Below are 21,663 nucleotides of genomic sequence, written 5' to 3'. Positions count from 1 at the left end.
ATTTTACACTGCAACCATTTTGATAATGAAATGTACATGTTAATTTACATATACGCTTGTATTCCGTTTGAATGGTTGCAAACGGAGACAATAAAAAAACAGATGAAATATCACAAATTCATTACTTAAAATAACCGAAATCCAATGAAAACATTCAGTGTTTTTCTACCTCCGATTCCTATCTTTCTTCTGTTGTTAGTTTAACTTAGTTATTTTGTGTTATGAATTGGTATTGATGTCACATTGTATTTTTTTAAATATGAAGAAAGGGGGATCCGATTTTGTCTTATACGTCAATGAGACATAAACAAACGACAAAAAATTAATAACGGGCAACATACATTCTTCAACAATAGAATACGTTACAAGAAAATAAGTTTTGTAAGTAAAAGACCAAATTCGTGAGATACAAGAATGATATATCGACGAGTACTGCAATTTAGTTTCTGACTATAACTATCTTTGGTAAAATAGACACGTGGGACAACTTTTTTCTCTTAAGATATATTGTGAATTAACCCCATCAACTTAAAACTTTTTATAATGAAAATCGAAATGTGTAAATGTATTTTTCGATTATTTAATGATATTAGCTCTGAACATTTGTTATTCTCTAAAATGAAATTGTTGTTTGTGCTGATAAAAAGAATATTTAAAAACAAATTCCTTTAAAGTTTTGTGAAAAGAAAGTTTCATTTTGTGTATCGAAATGTGTAACAAAATTAATGATTATTTAAATCCCCACTAGAAGGCCTCTGACAGACTGAGTGAGCGCAAAATCATTGTTATCGATAGACGATGTCAAACAAGCGAAAGGTAAATGATACAGTATTGTTACGGGATTATCTTTATTCATTATAATATAGTTTGAGAACACATTCTGGAATATATGATTTAAGTCGGCCAATAAGATGCAGTCTGCTTACAATTACTGAACAAAGTTTGTCAATTTGATTTTCCCACGAAAGAGATTTATCAATATGGATTACTAGCAGTTTTTTTTTATTATGAACGACGTCTATTAAATGGTCATCATCAAATTTGATAATTAATTGTGTTGCAAAAACATTTTGTCTATTAGACCGAATTAACATGATCTTAGTCTTATCTCTATTCAATATCATATCATTATCATTACATTACAAAAATCTACATTCATAACTGCATTTAAATCTGTTACTGATGGAGATGACATATATAGTGTTGTATAATCAGCATAAAGTTCAGAAGAATCATTTTCAATCGAAAGAGATAAATCATTGATAAATATTATAAAAAGTAAAGGTCCTAGTATGGTACCTGTGGAACTCCTGATTGAACATCTCTGAAATTAGATTCAGTATCTGTGATCATTACTGAAATCTTCCTGATAAATAAGATTTAAACCAATCAACTGCATGATCATCACAGTGATATATTTTTAACTTGCTTAGTAAAATATGAGGATTAACCAAATCAAATGTTTTCCTAAAGTCTAGAAAAAGAGCACAAGTTAAATTCCCTTTATCCATTTCGCTTTGCCATGCATCAATTAATTTAAAGAGGGCAGTGTTACGTACATGAATGTCCAGATCTAAAGCCCAATTTCTGCCATAAAAGACGGGTTAATGTTACGAAATGTGCAGATAATTGCTTAAATACCATTTTTTTCAAAACATTTTGGAAACGGTTTAGAGTATAGATATTGTGGTGCTGAATACCAATATGAAGTACTGAACCATCCCATGTTTTATATGTACCTCATTATGAACTGATGACGTAACGTGCATCATTACACACGTTCTGTATCATCACTTCAACCACATGGTTTGATTGTATATTGATTGCATTAATTAGGTCTTTCCACTTTTCTGTGGAAAGACCTATTGTATTTGTTCTGATTATTATTATTATTTTTTTTTCTTCCGCCAATTTTGTTCTTGCGATAAATTTTTGTTTCGCAATGAAGCGATTCGATGAAACTTTATAGGAGTTATCTACCTTTACCAAATAAATTTCTCGGTATGTTTTTTTAACTCATAAACCGTTAACCGTATAACCCTAGAATCTTTTTTTTGAGGCCCCTAGGTCCTAACTTAGAAAATGAGGTCAAGGTCAAATGTCAAGGTCAAGTTCTCAATTTAGAATATTCCTTGTTTTGGCATTTTCTCCGATACTTTTAAATATATATATAAAAGAACAAGTGCAAAATGTTTGCTTTATTGTAATGAAGATTTAGTTTGAAACAATCTAATGGCATCTTATAGGAGTTAGTGCCCCTGAAATGTCTTAATATAAGGTTAATTGATTATTACTTCAACTTTGTTCATTATAAAGCCATATGACCTTCTATAAAAGGTTGGGTGACACATGACCTTGAAAAATGACAACCAGAAGTAACCTTGAGAAAACCGGAAGTAGCCATGTTTGCACTTTTTTCATGGAAAAGTACTCGGAATCCATATATCTTGTAATATAAATACATAAACTTATCACTGAAGACCAGAAGTGACTTTCGACAAACCGGAAGTGCCAATTATCTCCTGGTCTACAGGCAAAAGTATCTAGAAACTATATATTTTTGGAATCAGTGTGAAAGAAGCTATCCGGAAGTGACATTTACTTCACCGGAAGTAGCACATTATCTCCCTTATTTCACTCAAAAGTATATAGAAACCATTTATTTATCGCATCAGTATGAAGAAACTTATGATTGGATGCCTATTTTAACTTTGAGTAAACCGGAACTAGCTTCTTTTCAAAAACTTTGAAAATTGATGTGGAAAGACCTTTAATTGTTCTCTGAACAATTGGTTTTTAATTATTTATTATTGTTATACTTTGTGTATAATTTGCCGCACCAGCATAAATGCTGATGAGTTATATCAAATAACATATATTGTTCATATCTTGTTATGTTATGCTCGGATCCCACGACAATAATTGTTTACATCAGTTGCATCACCACCCTTGTGGAGAGATATAACCCTAGCTTCCCGCAGCTTACAGGAAAAGATACCTGTACAGAGACTTAGGTTAATAATATGTTCAAGCGACTCAGATACAATTGGTGGAAATAGTTTAAGTGTACGAGGTCCTATTTCTTCAAGCCCTGTGGACTTGTTTACATCTTGTTTAAAAAGTTCATTTTGAAACAGAATAAAGGGAAGAGGAGACATTTTCGCTTATTCTTCTCTTCACAAACGATGCTAAACAGTCTGAAGAGAAAGTGGTTTGGGGATTAGGCACTAAGATATGACCTATAGAACTAAAGGGATCATTCAGATGTTGAACAATATCTGTCAAATTTGTAATATAACTATTATCTGTTTTAGACTGGTGATATTGTATTTGGCCGAGTGATTTAGATCTTTGAAGTGTTTCCATATCTGTTTGCAGTTGCGATCGGTTATAATCGCATTTTCAACGTTTGATGGGGACGTTAGATTTAATGCCTCGTGAAGGGACAGTTATATGCACATAAAAGAATACTTTCAAGAAATCGTTGGAGTGGAGTTCCTAAGGGGTCTGTTTCAAGAAAACAATTTTGTCCGTATCCAAGATATCTTTTTTCAGTGGCAGTCGAAAATCCAGCCCTTCCCCCTATTCGCCTATCTTTGAATAACCTAACTAATGAATTTATTGTTAGCTTTACTTGCCATTGAACATTGAGCCAGCAAAAATCAATTTCAACTCCAATCTTGAAAGGGTAACACTTTATACACGTTTACAGTAGCGACAAATACGAGTTGAATAAAAAAATGTATACGTAAGTAATGCTCCCGTCTGTATTATTTGCATGAAAGCAATATAAATTGAAATTAATATTCATATTCTATTTCACTCTGTGACATTGTGAGCTTGTTAACATATATTGTTTATTTATTTAATACTATCATTAACAAATGATATCTAACATCATTCATAAATCTAAACGTACATATTATAGTTTAATGAAAAGTTGAAATTTCTTATTAAAAAGTCTTAAAGTAAAGGAGATTGATAAGATTGATTGTTTATCGTTTGAAGGCATGGAATATAGTTCCACATGCCTCACACCATGGTACAACACAACAGTTAACGCATGAAGCATATATTCTTTGACAAAGTCCACAATTAATTTCAAAAATCTTCATAAACGGTGAAATGATCCATATATGCCAGAAAGCAATATAGGCGAACTCACATCCCCACTCAGCTGCAATACAGATGCCATAGACAAGTTGTATGTGAGAAGCTTCCAGCAGTCAAAGCATTTAGCAGATAATTTCCACACACAATCAATACTATGGACTCCATCAGGTTCGCCAAACACATCATTAAAATGCAAAGTCTGGAATTAAAAAAGAACAACATTATAAGGTGGGTTTACGTTAGAAAAAAGAACTTTTATTAACCACGTGATCAATACATAAAATTTTGCAACAATAATCGTTTGCTCCATCATATATAGTGTCGTAAATCCAACATCTCCAATTAAACATATAAAATGTATTTATTATATGGTAATTTAATATAAGCACTAGGGTTCAACAAAAGTTACCACAACTTATAGCATGTTCTCTCCGTACATTAACAATACTTCAAATAAAAAAAAAGTTGAATATGTTTTATATACTTGAATGTTTAAGTTGTATTATAAAACAAGTGTACATGGACACAAAGAAAACAAATCCATAATCGTCAATATTTTTCCGTATGCAGTGACCTTAACTACGAGACCTCCCGTGATGACAGAATGTAACCAAACTTGCACTGGAAGGTAAATAATAATAACTGATTCATTACGAACAAATTAAATGAACAAAATCATTATTAACAACAGTTATTGAAAAGTTTATTAACACATAGGAACGCATAGAAAAATCTAAAAAAAAAAATAGCATCGCTCTTTCAAATCACCTATTTTACATGCTCCATTTGCTTCTTTGTTGATTGTTTATCAATGTCACGCCTCCGCGGTAAACTTCGGCAACAAACTCGAAAGTTAATGAGCTTGCGATCAACAATCACCGAATGAAATATTATGTATGGATTATACGTTATAGATTCGTAATAAATGTAAAAAACGTACTATAGGACTTAGTTTAGTATATATGCATACATTTGTTCAATAATTTCCTGAACATTCAAATGTTTCGAAACTCGTTTTACATTTATACTTCTAAAGGAAGAGACCGATTTCATTGAGCCGCAACTCTTCTGAAACCATACAAAGTCGGAAATATTTGTGATATGACGTATAAAGGTAGTGTTTTGTACTTCCTAAATTTGTCTTTGAAACAATCTTTTTCCACAGAAAACGCCAATTTTTGGGAAAATATCCAAATTCGGAGACCGTTATCGATCCGTGTCTTATACGCTTTCGCGCATACTCAGTCGACGCACTGCCCGCGAAATCCAAGTGAAAGTAAAAAGAAGGATAGAAAATAGGACAGTTGGGCCTATAAGTAGCCTGTATTGTATTGTAGGTGCATCATTTTGCCTAATTGAACGACATCCACCCTTTTTACTCAGGTGCAGAACTGTCCAAAAATGAAATGGGCGTTGAACGTGTCGAAGTGATCCTCCCCCTTTTTATGTATAAACACAGGCACCTGACGTCCACACTCTTTGTTTCAACTCTTGCAAAATTGTACCGCGATTTCGCGGGCATCTTCTAGTGACTTTAAAAATAACGATTTAAACTTGAATACGGAAAAAGGAAATGCGGAGTATACGTCAATAATACAGCAGACACATTCACAATATAAATAACCAAAAACAAATTAGAGAACTATGTACGGTCTTCGATATTGATTTCAATGAATTTGGCGGAATATTAAAATGTTTTCCTATATATATAGGAAAACATTTTAATATTCCGCCAAATTCTATATATATATATATATTGGCGCCATGAAAAGAACGCCGAAACATAAATTGTGAAAAAGGACACATTTCCTCTCAGGTATCTTAACTATGATACCAATCTAAATTCGAGTGTCACTGATGAGTCTTTTGTATACGAATCGCGTAATTTGATATTTAAGCTATAAATTGGAGGCACATTTGTGCCTTATCAAACCTACTTTTTCTTTGCTGTTCGCTCGTACAAGTTAACACATGAAAAATAAACAAAACAAAGAAGGATAAAAAAGAAAGAATATATAAGTGTAAAATCAAGTTATGAGTTAACTTACACCTAAATGAGCATTTAATCCATTTGGATCTCTTTCCACTAGATCTATATCACTCCCGGGCATGATAAAGGTCTTCTGTTAGAATTGATACCAAAACACCTCTTATTCTGTTGTCCTGGCATGAAATCAATGATTTACGACTGTTCTTTTATTGCAATTTTGTTTTGTATATTATGTTGGCAGCCAACTATGACCATTGGTCAAACGGTTATTATTGAATTTCTGAATAATTAACAATCTACATTCCCACATCAATTAAAGATCAATTATTAGGATTACATGTATGAACAACAACAGGTATCCTCTTTATCTTTTAAAATATAGAAATCAAAATATTGTTATAATCTAATTACTAAATCATAAAATATTCAGGTGAAATAGCGTTATGAACAGATTTAATGATTGAATTCCTTTACATTGTATAAATTATACTAATTGATAAAATAAAATAGATTTATTATATAAGACAAGAGAAGACAAACATATTATTAACGTCTCACCATGCCTCTTTCAAAACTTTAAAATACAATAATTTTTAAAATGATTTATAATTATAAAAAATACACCCTATAAAGAGTTTTCAGTGGCTATATTATAACAATATACAATCGACGTATAATTTAACAATACCTACCCAATGTATGCATTTACCAGCATTATTTAAAGTAATTATGGAGGTACTTATAATAAGAATCAAACTCATATATTTATAAATACATTTTCTCAAAAAAAATGTATAGGTTTCTGCAGAAAATAATTAACTTATGACACGCACTGTGGCAACTCTATGGGTAATAAAACAGAGTTAAAGTATTACAGCAGTTGACAGCTGTTAGTTGTTAGTTGTTAGTTGTTAGTTGTTTGATAGTTTTTTTTTTATAGAAATACAATTTAAAATGTTTTTGACAAAATTATCATCTTTGTAAAGGCTATTTAAATGTTTGAAAAAAGTGCAATGATTAAATTTAATTAACTTTTTAATTGATGATAAAAGTTTTTTTTTAATTTTGTTATACTATGGAAACATGAAGAGTTTCTGTTAAGTTTTTTTTCTTTTGTTATTTATTCATTTTTATTGAGAGGTATTCATTGCACTGTGATATAATCATATACCTAAAATTAATATGTAACATCTGTATCATAAAACCTGGGTTAATCATGTTAATTATTGGTTGCAGATCTTAATGGTTCTTTTTACACACTTTAACCAATCTCAGATGTTTAATACCTTGAATTAGAAAAGTAGCAGAAAATGGATTAAAATGGAATCATGTTAATTGATGAACCCATAATATCATTTTAGCGCCATATTTATATGATGATCGAAAAAAATAAAGATTCTTTAATAAGCTGTGCGAAATGCATACTGATATTTTGGTTTTGGTGATATACAACTGGTACATTGTAACCAGATTAAATTGTTACATATTATATGGGTCAGAAGAGGCTTACTTATTTAAAACTTATTAAGAACTAGATTGCTTAATTATGACGAATTAAGTAGTCTTTGTTGAAGACCCGACAATCATCATATGTATCATTTGCACTTGTAGTTACAGAGATGAAGATTTGGATAAAACTAGACATCATTGAATTGGGAGCCATCTCTGTAGGCCCTGTTGTAAATAACGTGTGGTTAAAAATGTGTATGATAACATGATATGAAGCACTTTTTTTAAGTTATCACATAGTCTCGTTATGTGCTGAGAGTGATTTGTTACATGCTTTTATGCCACCGCCGTAGCGGAGAGGGGCATGCAGATTTACCCTTGTCCATACGTACGAACGTACATACGTACGTCCCAAAGTTGGTTTCCGTTCTCTTACTTAAGTTAGCCTCAACCAAATGTTATGAAACTTAAACATGATACTTATTACCACAAAATTAGATCAAGTACAAATTTAGGTAGCGTCACTTTTACCGTTCTTCAGTTATGTCCCTATATAAATTTATATGATATGCAAGAGGGGGCATCCATGTGTGTTCCATGGACACATTCCCCAATTATTTAGTTAAAGTGTTATATTTGACAATTTAATTAACCTGATATGTATCCTGAACTTACTTTCATAATACAATAGTGATATGACTGCATGGTGTGAATTCATGATGTAAAGCGAACAAGATAGGATATGGGGTTGTCAACTGAAACCAAAGTTTTTGACCTTTGATCTAAAAAGTTGTACATACATTATGACACACACTCTGGTGTTGGTTAATATACATGTCCAGTATAAACTTGAAATTATAACGGTTCTCAAATATATAGCGGACACAATATTCACCATAGGACATGTAGTTGTCAACTGAAACCAAAGTTTTTGACCTTAAACTTTGAGCTAGGAAGTTGTAGAGACAATATGACACACCCTTTGATGTTGGTTAATATACAGTATGGAAATATAATGGTTCTCCAGATATAGAGCGGACACAATTTGTTACGAACGGAAGGACAGACGGATTGACTTTCTACTATTTTTATTATCATGAACAAGCTTATGTCCAAGTTTGGTAGAAATCCGGCATAGTTTAAGAAAGTTATTAAAATTTCAAAAACTTTAACTACAGAGTGAATATTTATGGACGCCGCAGACGACGCCACCCACGGAATGTAGGATCGCTATGTCTAGCTTTAGCGACAAAAGTCGCAGGCTTGAAAAAAAACAGTTGAAAAAGTTTTAACTCATCAGATTGATACTGGTAGAAATACATCTAACAAAAACAGTGTACTGATACATCCCTACAACAAATAGACACTAAGTACAGATCTGAGAGTACTCGCAGATCTTTAAGTATTCTTGATATTCATGCCTTTGCAGGTTACTTTCTAGTGTCACACTAAACCAATAGCCTTTTTGCCGTAGGTTTTTATTTTTTAGCTCACCGGGGCCCGAAGGGCCCCATGTGAGCTTATGCCATCACTTGGCGTCCGTCGTCGTCCGTCGTCTGTCGTCGTCGTCTGTCGTCGTCTGTCGTCGTAAACTATTTCAAAAATCTTCTCCTCTGAAACTACTAAGCCAAATACCTTCAAACTTTAACTGAATGTTCCTTAGGGTATCTAGTTTATAAATTGTATCCGAAGTTTTGATCCATCGACAAACATGGCCGTCATGGCTAAAAATAGAACATAGGGGTCAAATGCAGTTTTTAGCTAATATCTCAAAAACTAAAGCTTTTAGAGCAAATCTGACAAGGTGTAAAATTGTTCAATTGGTCAAGATTTATCAGCTCTGAAATTTTCAGACGAATCGAACAACCCATTGTTGGGTTGCTGCCACCGAATTGCTAGTTTTAACAAAATTTTGCAGTTTTTTGTTATTATTTTGAATATTATTATAGATATATATAAACTGTAAGCAGCAATAATGTTCAGCAAAGTAAGATCTACAAAAAAGTTAAATGGCCATAATTGTCAATTGACCCCTTAAGGAGTTATTGCCCTTTAAAGACAATATTACACAATTTGTTCATCAAGTTTGCCAACATTTAAAAATCTTCTCCTCTGAAACTACTGGGCCAATTACCTTCAAACTTTAACTAAATGTTCCTTAGGGTATCTTGTTTATAAATTGTATCCGAAGTATGTATCCATCGACAAACATGGCCGTCATGGCTAAAAATAGAACATAAGGGTCAAATGCAGTTTTTAGCTTATATCTCAAAAACTAAATGATTTAGAGCAAATGTGACTTGGGGTTAAATTGTTTAATTGGTCAAGATCTATCAGCCCTGAAATTATCAGACGAATCGTACAACCCACTGTTGGGTTGCTGCCACCGAATTGGTAGTTTTAACAAAATTTGGCAGTTTTTTGTTATTATTTTGTATATTGTTATAGATATATATAAACTGTAAGCAGCAATAATGTTCAGCAAAGTAAGATCTACAAAAAAGTTAATATGACCAAAATTGTCAATTGACCCCTTAAGGAGTTATTGCCCTTTAAAGACAATTTTACACAATTTGTTCATCAAGTTTGCTAACATTTAAAAATCTTCTCCTCTGAAATACAGGTGAGCGATTCAGGCTCTTGAGAGCCTCTTGTTTATGATATTGGCTTTTTCTCAACTACTATAAACAATAAACAACAATAAGTCTACTTGTTTAGCCTGTAAATACAGTGTGTGGTACGTGGAGCCAGAAGAATTTACTGCTTACCATTCAAGAGCACACGTATTTATCCTGAATTAAATTTTGTTTTGGTGTTGTGTTGTGTTCGTGTGGAATTTATATATTGTTCATGCATGTTAATATTTGGTGTACAATTATTTGATTTCATCTTATTTCATAGCTTTAGGTCAAATGAATGGGCTTTGAGTATACTCATTGGATGTTTCCAAGTACATTGTAGTAATAAATGTATAGATAATGACCAGTATTTAAGTACCTGTAAAACTCGTTAGTTTTTTTTTATATATATTTGAGGGAAATGAGTATCATAATTTGAAAAAGCATTCTGTGAGTATTGCGTGTCAATACAGAGTCCCCTACCTGTTAAAAAATCATTGTATTGGAAAAAAAATTTAACTTTATCTATCACTTGTCATGATGTAAACTGTATCCATGATATAACAAATATCAAGTCAATACTTTCAAGCGTGACGAAAAAAAAGTGCGGAAAACTGATTATTTGAGTGAGTTTTCTAAGTCTAAGGAACATAACTCTGCGCAAAACCATCAGACCGGTACAATATTCAAACTTGATCTATAACTTGTCATGATAAAACTATATAACAAGTATCAAGTCAATATCTTCAAGCATGACGAAAAAAAGTGAGGAGACTGATTATTTGAGTGAATTTTCAAAGTGAAAGGACCATAACTCTGCACAAAATCATCAGACCGGAACAAAATTCGAACTTGATCAGTAACTTGTCATGATAAAACAATACACCAATTATCAAATCAATATCTTCAAGAATGAAGAAAAAAGTGTGGAAAACTGATTTGCCGGACTGACGGATGGACAGACAGACAAACACACGGAGTGTAAACCTATAGTCCCCTCCAACTTCGTCGGCATGGGACTAAAAATAAACTTCTAAAAAAAAATTAAAACTTGATTTCCTTCAGCTATTTTGTTTGATCAAACTAATGACTATCTAATTAAAAACAAAATATAAGGTTATTGTTTACACAAATTTGATTTTGATTTTGATGCCTTCTGAAGATATTTTTGAAATGTCGTTTTCAGATATTTTTCCTTTTAAGTCCACAAAGGCACAAGTGAATGGCTTTAAGTTGCTCCAAGTTGGAATATTTTTCAAGCATTTCGAATCTGGACAAAATCTGAATGTAGCATCTGTCTGGATATTGTTTTTCAATACTATTTTTCCTTTTACATTAATATGGAGGTCACCTGGCATAATCGATTTTGTCTTGCATCCAGAGCAATTAGGATTTTTTCCGGGTAGTTTTTCCTTCCTGGATAGAATCCAAGATTGCTCTAAACTCTCATTATTTGTTCTTATTTCTACTAAACTATTTTTCAGTTTATTAAATTCACTATTGGTATATGCTAGCTGATGAAGTAACATAGAATTTTCATCAACATCAAAATATCGTAAAAGTGCAAACACTATATGCATACATATCTTGGATGGATTTTTAGTTTTGAAAGGACAAGAACAATTTGGAACCTGCTGTAAGCTTACTTCAATTCTTTCTTCCTTATAATTTTGGAAAGAAAATATTATATCGTTATCCGTTTTCTTGTAGTCCAAAAGTTTCAGGTTGGCAGACTTTGCAAATAGTATAGATTTATTAATTCCACCAGGTTAACCACTTATTAAGAAAAGTAAGGTTTTCATTTGTACTTATGAACATCTGAAGTGCATCTTTTGTCTTTTCATACTGAGGAGATGTTATTGCCTCCATTAGGTTGGTAGCTAAAGTTTTAAATATTTCTTTGTCATCGTCCCCAGAAGTGATTTTTCCCTTTGTTATTTTTATGCTCTGCTTGTAGTGGAAGTCACAACTTTTGCTTCTCTCTACAAGGTCTCGTCCAAATATCTCCTGCATCGCTTACCAGTTGCAACTTGCTTCATCACATATAATGCCTGTAGGGTCAAACTCTTCGTCTTCAAATTTTTCCTTGATGGCTTCTTTTAGATTAGAAAAAAATACAGAAATAAACTGCCTATTTTCCGAAGGACATTCCATTATAGCCAATGGTACCAGTTGCTTAAGAAGTGGATGGAATGTACTTCCAGTTATTGTCGTAAATTGTTTGCACCTGTCGGCTTTGGCATCAACATGAAAATATGAATGGCTCAATTGATGTGTACCAAATCTATTCATTTGCTGTAGAAAACATAACTTTAAGTCGCTTGTTTTAAATACTATGTCATCAGTAACTTTATAAATTAAAAATTTGTCCTTTTCATCTGTTTTTCCTTTCAAATGTTTTACTGCATCAAAATTATGCCCGTGAGGAAACATTTGAGTAAGAACCTTTTTCTTGCAATTTTTATAAAACTCACTATCCAGTGATCCTTCCGCAAGAGTTTCTATATTTTCCCAAGTCGAGTCTGTCAAGATGGCCTGTTTTACTAATCCTGATCCAGCTATGCATGGTTTCTTTGTGTTATCTTGCTTAAATATGCCCTCAATATCTCCTTTAGAAATTTTACGAACACTGGCTTTTTTTAGTGGACAGTCATGAAACCCAAAATGGTAAATTATGCCACATTTTTCACTCCGGTCTATTTCTGTAATTGTTCTAGCATTGCAATCAACTTTAGTTGCCATTTCACCACATTGTTCACATTGCATATCTTTACCCGAGTTTAATGGTCTAAAGTGTATTTTATTTGTGTGAGCATATTCCACCAAAAATGGGCAGCTATTGTTTCTGCATTCGAAATACCCCTTGCAGTCTTGGATATATCGAATTCCAAAAAAACCAGCTCTCTTCGACGGTTTAAATCTACCCCAGTTCCTTTCATCCCTCATATACTTGAATTTGTCATTACTGTCAATAGGTACCTGATATTTTTTCGTACCATTTATGTCCTCTGGTACAAACTTGACTCTTTCAAGAGCTACATTATTAAATATAGAGTGAGGTAGTTTTCTTTTACCATTTTCAATTACAAATGCTTTTGGAGTTTCTTCCTCGCTTTCACTGGATTTTATGTCCCTTAAAAATTTGTGTTTTCTTATTCTCTTCCTTTTTAGGTGTTTCTTTAGTTTTGGTAATTCAACTTCATCTGTAAATTGACCATGTGCTTCGTCATTGGAGCTCGTTGAGATACATATAGTTTCATGAATTATCAGCTGACTTCCAGCATCTCCGTTTTGGTTTTTAAGACGACCTTCAGATTTCTGTGGGGAACTCTGTGTTAAGTCAATGGCTTCCATCCCACTTGTACCATTCAATTTCGGATCTGGTAAACTGCTATCAGAGTTGTAGTTTGAGCCATAATTAATTTTATCTAGAGTGACACATACTTCATCGTGGTAAAATTCATCTATGTTCAAGTTTACTACAGATTCGGTAGGAAATACTTGACGAATATTCTTTTTTAAGTTGTAGCCTAAAGAAAGACTGCTTGTTTCCAGGACACATTCATGATCATAGTTTCCAATAAATTCAAAGAATGCTTGGAGAGGTGTATCTCTTTGAAAGTGAGATGCCAATAAGAATTTCTTATTTTCATAAAACTTCACAAAAACAGTGTCTCTGTAAAGAAAAAAAATATACTTTAATTCGAATATTTTATGAATACATTTCACTTACTTTGATAAGTTAGTGGTTATAGGTCATCGTTGTTATTTTTTTAACTAAATTGTCTGGTAATAAATATTGAATCTTGATTTATGTTGTTGGCTGTAAACATGTTAGCAATTGTTTGATCATATGTGGAATATGTCTTTTTTAAGTTCTTACTTTCAACTTTTAAATGCTTTCTTAAATTTGAAACAGGCCCCGAAATTAAAATCTTAATACACAGTTAGAATCCGCATTTCTAAGAATCTAAATACATGTTTAAATTCAGCATATCAAAGAACCCCTTCAATATTTTTTTTTAGAAAGTTCAATTATGGACCCTTTAAGTGTAATATTATACTACCAAATCATAGTACGTCACACCCGGTTGTATACGAAAAAAGGTCGAAAAAAAAAATTCTTTTGAATTTGGCAATTGTAGGAAATTAATCCTACATTTCATTGCAGTAAAAAATTTCTTGATCATAAACTTGTATCTTTGGTGTTTAAGGCACCATTATTTTTGTATTTGGTGTTTAAGTAGAACGTTTTGGAAATTTGAGGTTACATGGTTACTAAAGCTTGTACACAGATAAACTAGAGGCTCTAAAGAGCCTGTGTCGCTCACCTTGGTCTATGTGAATATTCGACAACAGACACTCTCCAACATTGTAGACAAGAATTGAATTCACGACAAAAATCAGTTAAGATGATCATGTATTGCTCATCATTCAGCCTGTTTAGTTTCTCTCTATCTTCTTTAGTTTTTGCTCAAAACACAAAACAAGATAAACAAAATCCTCATTTAAGGGCAATCACTCCTATAAAGAGTCAGTCTACTTAACTACATCGGCAAAATTTGAATCGTTAGTAGATCTTGACTTGCTCATCATTTTGTGATTTAAAGTGTATTTTTATCTATTATAATTTTCTATCCACCCCATGTCAGATTTGCCCTGAATGCTTTAGTTTCAAAGATATAAGCCAAACTGCATTTTTATCCCAATGTTCCATTTTTAACCATGGCGGCCATCTTGGTTGATGGGAAGGGTCATTGATTACATTTTTTTTAAAACTAGATACACTAAGAATGATTCAGTCCAAATGGGATTAATCTGGCCTAGCAGTTTCAGAGGAGAATATTTTTTTGTAAGAGATTACAATAAAATGCTCCGCTGAGCGCAGCTTGATACGACCGCAGAGGTCGAACCCTGAACAGTTGGGGCAAGTATGGGCACAACATTCAAGCTTGATACAGCACTGAATTTGGATTGAGATTAAATATTTGACACAGCATAGCTTTCTGACACAGAATGTGGTCTAAAAACTTAATTTTTTTTAATTTACCTATTCAAACCATATCATTATTATTTGCTTTTATTTATAAATCAGAAATAACCAATTTAAAATGGAAACTTTTAAAGAAAAAAAAAAGGAAAAAAAGTCCCTCCCCCAAATTTTTTGAACCCCAAATTCCTAAAAGTTTAGGGCAATTACCCCCAAACTCAAACCCAGCTTTCCCTTTTTGATATGGAACCTTGTAGTACAATTTCATAAAGATCCATACACTTACACACAAGTTATTGTCCTGAAACTAGAAAAATGCTTGTTTTTTGCCCCTTTTTGGCCCCTAATTCAAAAAATTTTGAGGCAATACCCCCAAAATCAATCCCAGCCTTCCCTTTGTGGTATGGTACCTTGCAGTACAATTTCAAAGAGATCCATACACTTGAACACAAGTTATTGTCTGGAAACTAGAAAAATGCTTGTTTTTTGTCCCTTTTTGGCCCCTGATTCCTAAAATTTTAAGTCAATTACCCCCAAAATCAATCCCAGCATTCCCTTTGTGGTATGGTACCTTGCAGTACAATTTCAGAGAGATCCATACACTTGAACACAAGTTATTGTCTGGAAACTAGAAAAATGCTTATTTTTGGCCCCTTATTCCTAAACGTTTTGGGCAATTACCCCCAAACTCAATTCTAGCTTTCCCTTTGTAATATGGAACCATATAGTACAATTTCAGAAAGATCCATACACTTACACACAAGTAATTGTCATGAAACTAGAAAAATGCTTGTGTTTTTGTCCCTTTTTTGTCCCCTAATTCCTAAAAGTTTGAAGCAATTACCCCCAAAATCAATCCCAGCATTCCCTTTGTGATATGGAACCTTGTGGTACAATGTCAGAGAGATCCATACACTAAAACACAAGTTATGTCTGGAAGTTACAAAAAATGCTTATTTTTGGCCCCTTTTTGGCCCCTAATTCCTGAACTGTTGGTACCATAACCCCCAAAATCAATCCCAATCTTCCTTTTGTGGTATTGAACCTTATGGTAAAATTTCATAGAGATCCATTCACTTAAACTAAAGTTAGAGTGCGAAAACCAATGTGTCTTCGTACGACGACGCCGGACGACGACGGCAACGTCATACCAATATACGACCGCAAATTTTTTTTGCGGTCGTATAAAAATTACAATAATTTGTGAAAAATTAACTTTAAAGGGCAATAACTCCTTCATTGACAATTTTGGTCATGTTGACTTATTTGTAGCTCTTACTTTGCTGAACAATTTTGCTGTTTACAGTTTATCTTTATCTATTATAATGTTCAAGATATTAACAAAACGCAAAATTTCCTTAAAATTACCAATTCAGGGGCAGCAACCCAACAATGGGTTGTCTGATGCGTCTAAAATTTTCCGCACAGATATATCTTCACCTGATGAACATTTTTACCTCTGTCAGATTTGCTCTAAATGCTTTAGTTTCAGAGATATAAGCCAAAAACTACATTTTAACACCCCCCCCCCCCCATGTTCTATTTTTAGCCATGGTGGCCATCTTAGATGATAGGTTGGGTCATCAGATATAATTTTTTAATCTAGAGATACCCTAAGGATGATTCAAGCCAAGTTTGGTTTTATTTGGCGAAGTAGTTTCAGAGGAGAAGATTTTTGTAAAAGTTAATGGACGACGACGGAGAACGATGACGACAGACACCAAGTGACGAGAAAAACTCACTTGGTCCTATTGGGCAAGGTGAGCTAAAAAGAGGTGTACATTTGATTTGTTAACTTCTAGTGATGGTTATTTTCTTAATTAATGAATTTTTTTGTGAAATTTTGTCCAGTACATATACTGGACAGGATAAAACATTACTCATGTCAAGTTTTTTTTTATTTGAAACAAAGATAAATTCTGCACAATTTTTGTCGAGCCTGCGACTTTTGTCGCAGAAAGCTCGACATAAGGATAGTGATCCAGCGGCGGCGGCGGTGGCTGCGTTAGCTAACTTCTTAAAAGCTTTATATTTTAGAAGGTGGAAGACCTTGATGCTTCGTACTTTGTATATGGATGCCTCATGTTACAAAGTTTCCGTCAGTCATATGTCCAATGTCCTTGACCTCATTTTCATGGTTCAGTGACTACTTGAAAAAAAAGTTAAGATTTTTTGTAATGTTAAATTCTTATTATAAGTAATAAGATAACTATATTTGGTATGTGCGTACCTTGCAAAGTCCACATGCCTGTCAGACAGTTTTCACTTGACCTCGACCCCATTTCATGGATCAGTGAACAAGGTTAAGTTTTGGTGGTCAAGTCCATATCTCAGATACTATAAGCAATAGGTCTAGTATATTCGGTATATGGAAGGACTGTAAGGTGTACATGTCCAACTGGCAGGTGTCATCTGACCTTGACCTCATTTTCATGGTTCAGTGGTTATAGTTAAGTTTTTGTGTTTTGGTCTGTTTTTCTTTTCAAAGAAACAGGCCGGTAACAACCGTTACCGGATAGTTTCTCTGCACGAGTAGTCAGGTGAAGGTCCGAGGCGATAGTCGAGGACCTTGACCTGACTACAAGTGCAGAAAAACTATACGGCAGTTTGTTTCCGGCCTGTTTTTTGTTACCTTTGTTTTATATCTGACTTGTATGACGTTTCAAGAAAAAAGTAGAACTAGCATTTAGAAGAGGTAGCAAAATTAAACAGATTAGAAACTTAAATGGCCATATACCAGTTAATGTAAGTTATAGTTTAAACAAACTTTTTTTTCATTTCCCTATAGTCAAGAAATTCAAGAATCTAATAATTTTATAAAAAAGAACATTGTCAAGTAAAAGATGAATGTCACGTACACATTTGAGATTTTTTAAATTGCAACTTCGCAAGTAAGTAATGTATGAAAAAGATTTCAGAGGTAAGCAAGCTAACATTTGATTTTTATTTGGGGGAAAGACGGAAAAGGGTGGGTGGGGGGGGGGGGGGGTAAAATAAATCTAAAATAAATAGGCTTGATCCTTTTTTTGTTGAAAAAATGCAGGATGTGCCATTCCATTTCCCAATTCCCCCTTAAAAAATAATAAAAATCGTACATTTGCTCCCAAATATATGAATTCAATATAAATGTATAAAACTAATGAATTTTCTATTTCATTAGTGAATGAAATGTTATGAAAAAATGGATTTTGTCTTGTTATTAAATATACAATGTATATAGGCATATATTTTGGATTAAAAAAAAAATTTCATGCTTATAGGGTTTTTATATTATGTCTCTAATAGTGTTGATCAGGATTAAACACGTGTCACAATATGATCCAATCGCAGCTTACCGTCCAAAATTGGTGACATAAGTTGAATGGTTTTCTTCAAGATTTGCTGCCTATTTGAACATGTATTACACGGACACTTTTTATGTATAGGATCAATAATGCATTGGTGAGTTGATAGGTATTTTATCTTTTGATTAGATTTGATTTTTTTATATATATATTTCCTGTCGTTTTTATTGAAATATAAACGTCGGTACCAGCATTTCTTTATTTTCAGCATTGTCCAGAATACTATTCATGTCCATATATTGAAAAAAAAATACATTTACGGACCGATCATTTAGCTTCAAAAGATGGGTATGTTTTTTTCTGAGTAAGAAAATTTTTTAGTTTTTCAACGCTATCACCCACATTTTTTATTTTTTTCAAAATTAGCACTATTATATACGGTATTCGGAAAATCAGGAATCAGAACATTATTTTGACCACAATTTATTTTTTCTCATAAAAAAATATTTTTTTAGAGAAAAACCATAACCCCCATTTTGAAGTTAAATGGTCAATCCCTTAGTGTACTGATATGAATAGTAATATACTGGAATTGTTTGAAAAAAAATATAGTTATTGATGCCAACGTATATATTTTAATAAAAAAGACAGGAAATATGTCGGTGAAACAAATAGTTCAAATATAATTGAAATTTAAAGTGCCCATGAACTCAATGATCATGCACGAGTGATTCTATTCATAAAAAGTGTCCGTGTAACAACTAAAAAGTGTCCGTGTATCATCTAAAAAGTGTCCGTGTAACACCCGTTAATGTACTGTTTTTCTATAGCTCTGCTGGGGGCAAAGTCGTACAAATCTCTTGACACCATGAAGCCATCTAAATTCCAAGCCACTTTGACAAATTGTTTTCTTCACAATTATATGATCATTATTGATTTTTTTTAATACATTTTGTTTACATAGTTGCTTTATACATGTATAAAATACTTCAAGAAAAATACAACACATGTTTTTTAATAATAAGTGTTTAAATTTGTTGTTCAAAGAAAAACTATTTCAAAACTGAATTGTGACTTTTTGTCCTGTGACTTCTTGTCCGTGACGTTTTGTCTGTGACTTTTTATCCTGTGACTAGTAGCGTAGTCTGCGCTATCTGTATTAGTAAATAACTTCTTGGAATAATGTAGATGTTGTCAACCATTGGGGAAATGCAGACCAGTTAAATTACCCTCCAGTTATCTGTTACAAAGAACTTCAGACAATTGTATTGTTAGCTTACGGACCATGGTTTCGATATCTATAATACAGAATTTTTAACAAAAAAAAAATGTGATATTTAAACAAAAAAAAAAACCCAACTCAAATATAAATATGCTCGTACTGAATTCATGATTTTTCAATAAATAAATATATCCATAAGTGAAATTCATAAATGCTCGTAATTCATGTAGGTAGATATTTAAACCCATACCAAAGAAATCTTTCCATTGTATATTACTCTGAGTACAGGATATCTGACGCTTTTGCCAGAGACCTGCTCGCCAAACTGTATATAAATAACACATAGTTAAGAGGATGATAGAGCAGATTGTTACCCCGTGAAAACATTGTCAACTGAGGTGAAACCAAGGTTGACTATGTCTTTTCGAGGGGTAACAATCTGCTCTATCACCCTCTCAGGTATGTGTTATTTAATTTATTATACTGAATGTTCTGTTATTACTGTCTATTAAATATTCAAATTCAAAGTAATAAACTATGTCGTCTTCACTCTTGTACATAACAATCATCCGTATTTATTAAAGCGCACACTTGAGCAAGCGTCTCCGTAAAGGGTAATAGAGTATTTGCCATGGGATAGAGTAAATTGTCTCCCTCGTATTAACCAATCAAAATCTGGCATTTGGACACGAAGTATAATAATATAAAATACACCCTTGGAATCTTAAAAGGAAAGAAAAAGATTACTTTCCAAATGAAAAATTAAATTGAGATCGCTATTAAAACATGTAATACAAAAATATTATTCACAGTAGCATGTCGCTTCCGAAAACCAACTTATCTCATTAACTAGCGGATAGTTGTCTTATTGGCAATCATTCCACATCCTAAGTTTTGCAATGTGAGTTTGTTATTATATAACCTTTATCTAACATTGCGGAACACGTTTTCCCTTAACATGAATTCACAGTAACACCCCTGTAGATTTAGGGTCAGCCTTTGGTCCTTTACTCTTAGATATAGAAATAATAGATTCACTCAATGAGTATTGTATATACTCATTCAAAATCCCATCTATCCTAGCAGCCTTCCCATTTTTCAAGTTTTTTTTCTGATATTACTGAACGGTACCAGATTAGGAGGAGGCTTGAGCTCACAAGCTGGTTAAAAGCCGCCACAATTTTCACTTTTGTTGCTGTCTGTCGTATATATTTGTTTTTCGTTCATTGAAGTAGTATTAATCAGGCAGTTGGTTTTCTCGTTTGAATTGTTTTACATTTGTCATACGCCTTTAATAGCTTACTATTATACGATATGTGTTTTGTTCATTTTTGAAGCTTTGATGCAATAAACGACGTAGAAATGTTAGGAAAATAAACCAATTAAATATTGTGGATAAAATGCGGGTTGCTCAGAGAGAACCATCGAACTTCAGCAGGAAAACTGGCAATTCTAGGAAATAAAGACTAAAATCAAACGCAGGCTAGTGATACAGTATATGAACTGCTTAGACCACTCGTCCACCGAGGCCCTACAAGGTATTTAAAGGGAAACATAGATTCCTCTACAATAGACAGGCGTCTCTACTATATTTCAAGCTTTAAATCGTCTCGAGTCTGAAAATGTAGGGAATGAACTATACAGAAACTATGAAAGAACAAATGTCAATACCGAAATATCTTATTAAAAATAACAACGACAGCCGCTGCTGACGAGGTTGATGAATTGATGCATAGAAGGTGGTGTTGAAAGGTCATTAAATCTAACAAATATATATTCATTAACACATTTATTTTTTAAAAAGGAACAAATTAAACTACTATGCAACACATTGACTGAAACATATATATACATATAACCATAACAATTATAATGATAATAGATATTTAGAATAAATAATCTGGCTTAATGTGCACCTCGTAAAAATCAGAAAAGCGTTAAAAGCAACGGACATGGTGAAAGACAATGTACATAAAAAGTCACTCTGCTTTCATTTT

The sequence above is a fragment of the Mytilus californianus genome, unplaced genomic scaffold, assembly GCF_021869535.1.
Source record: "Mytilus californianus isolate M0D057914Y unplaced genomic scaffold, xbMytCali1.0.p SCAF_5, whole genome shotgun sequence".
NCBI lineage: Eukaryota > Metazoa > Mollusca > Bivalvia > Mytilida > Mytilidae > Mytilus > Mytilus californianus.
Note: the sequence above shows the minus strand (reverse complement) of the source record.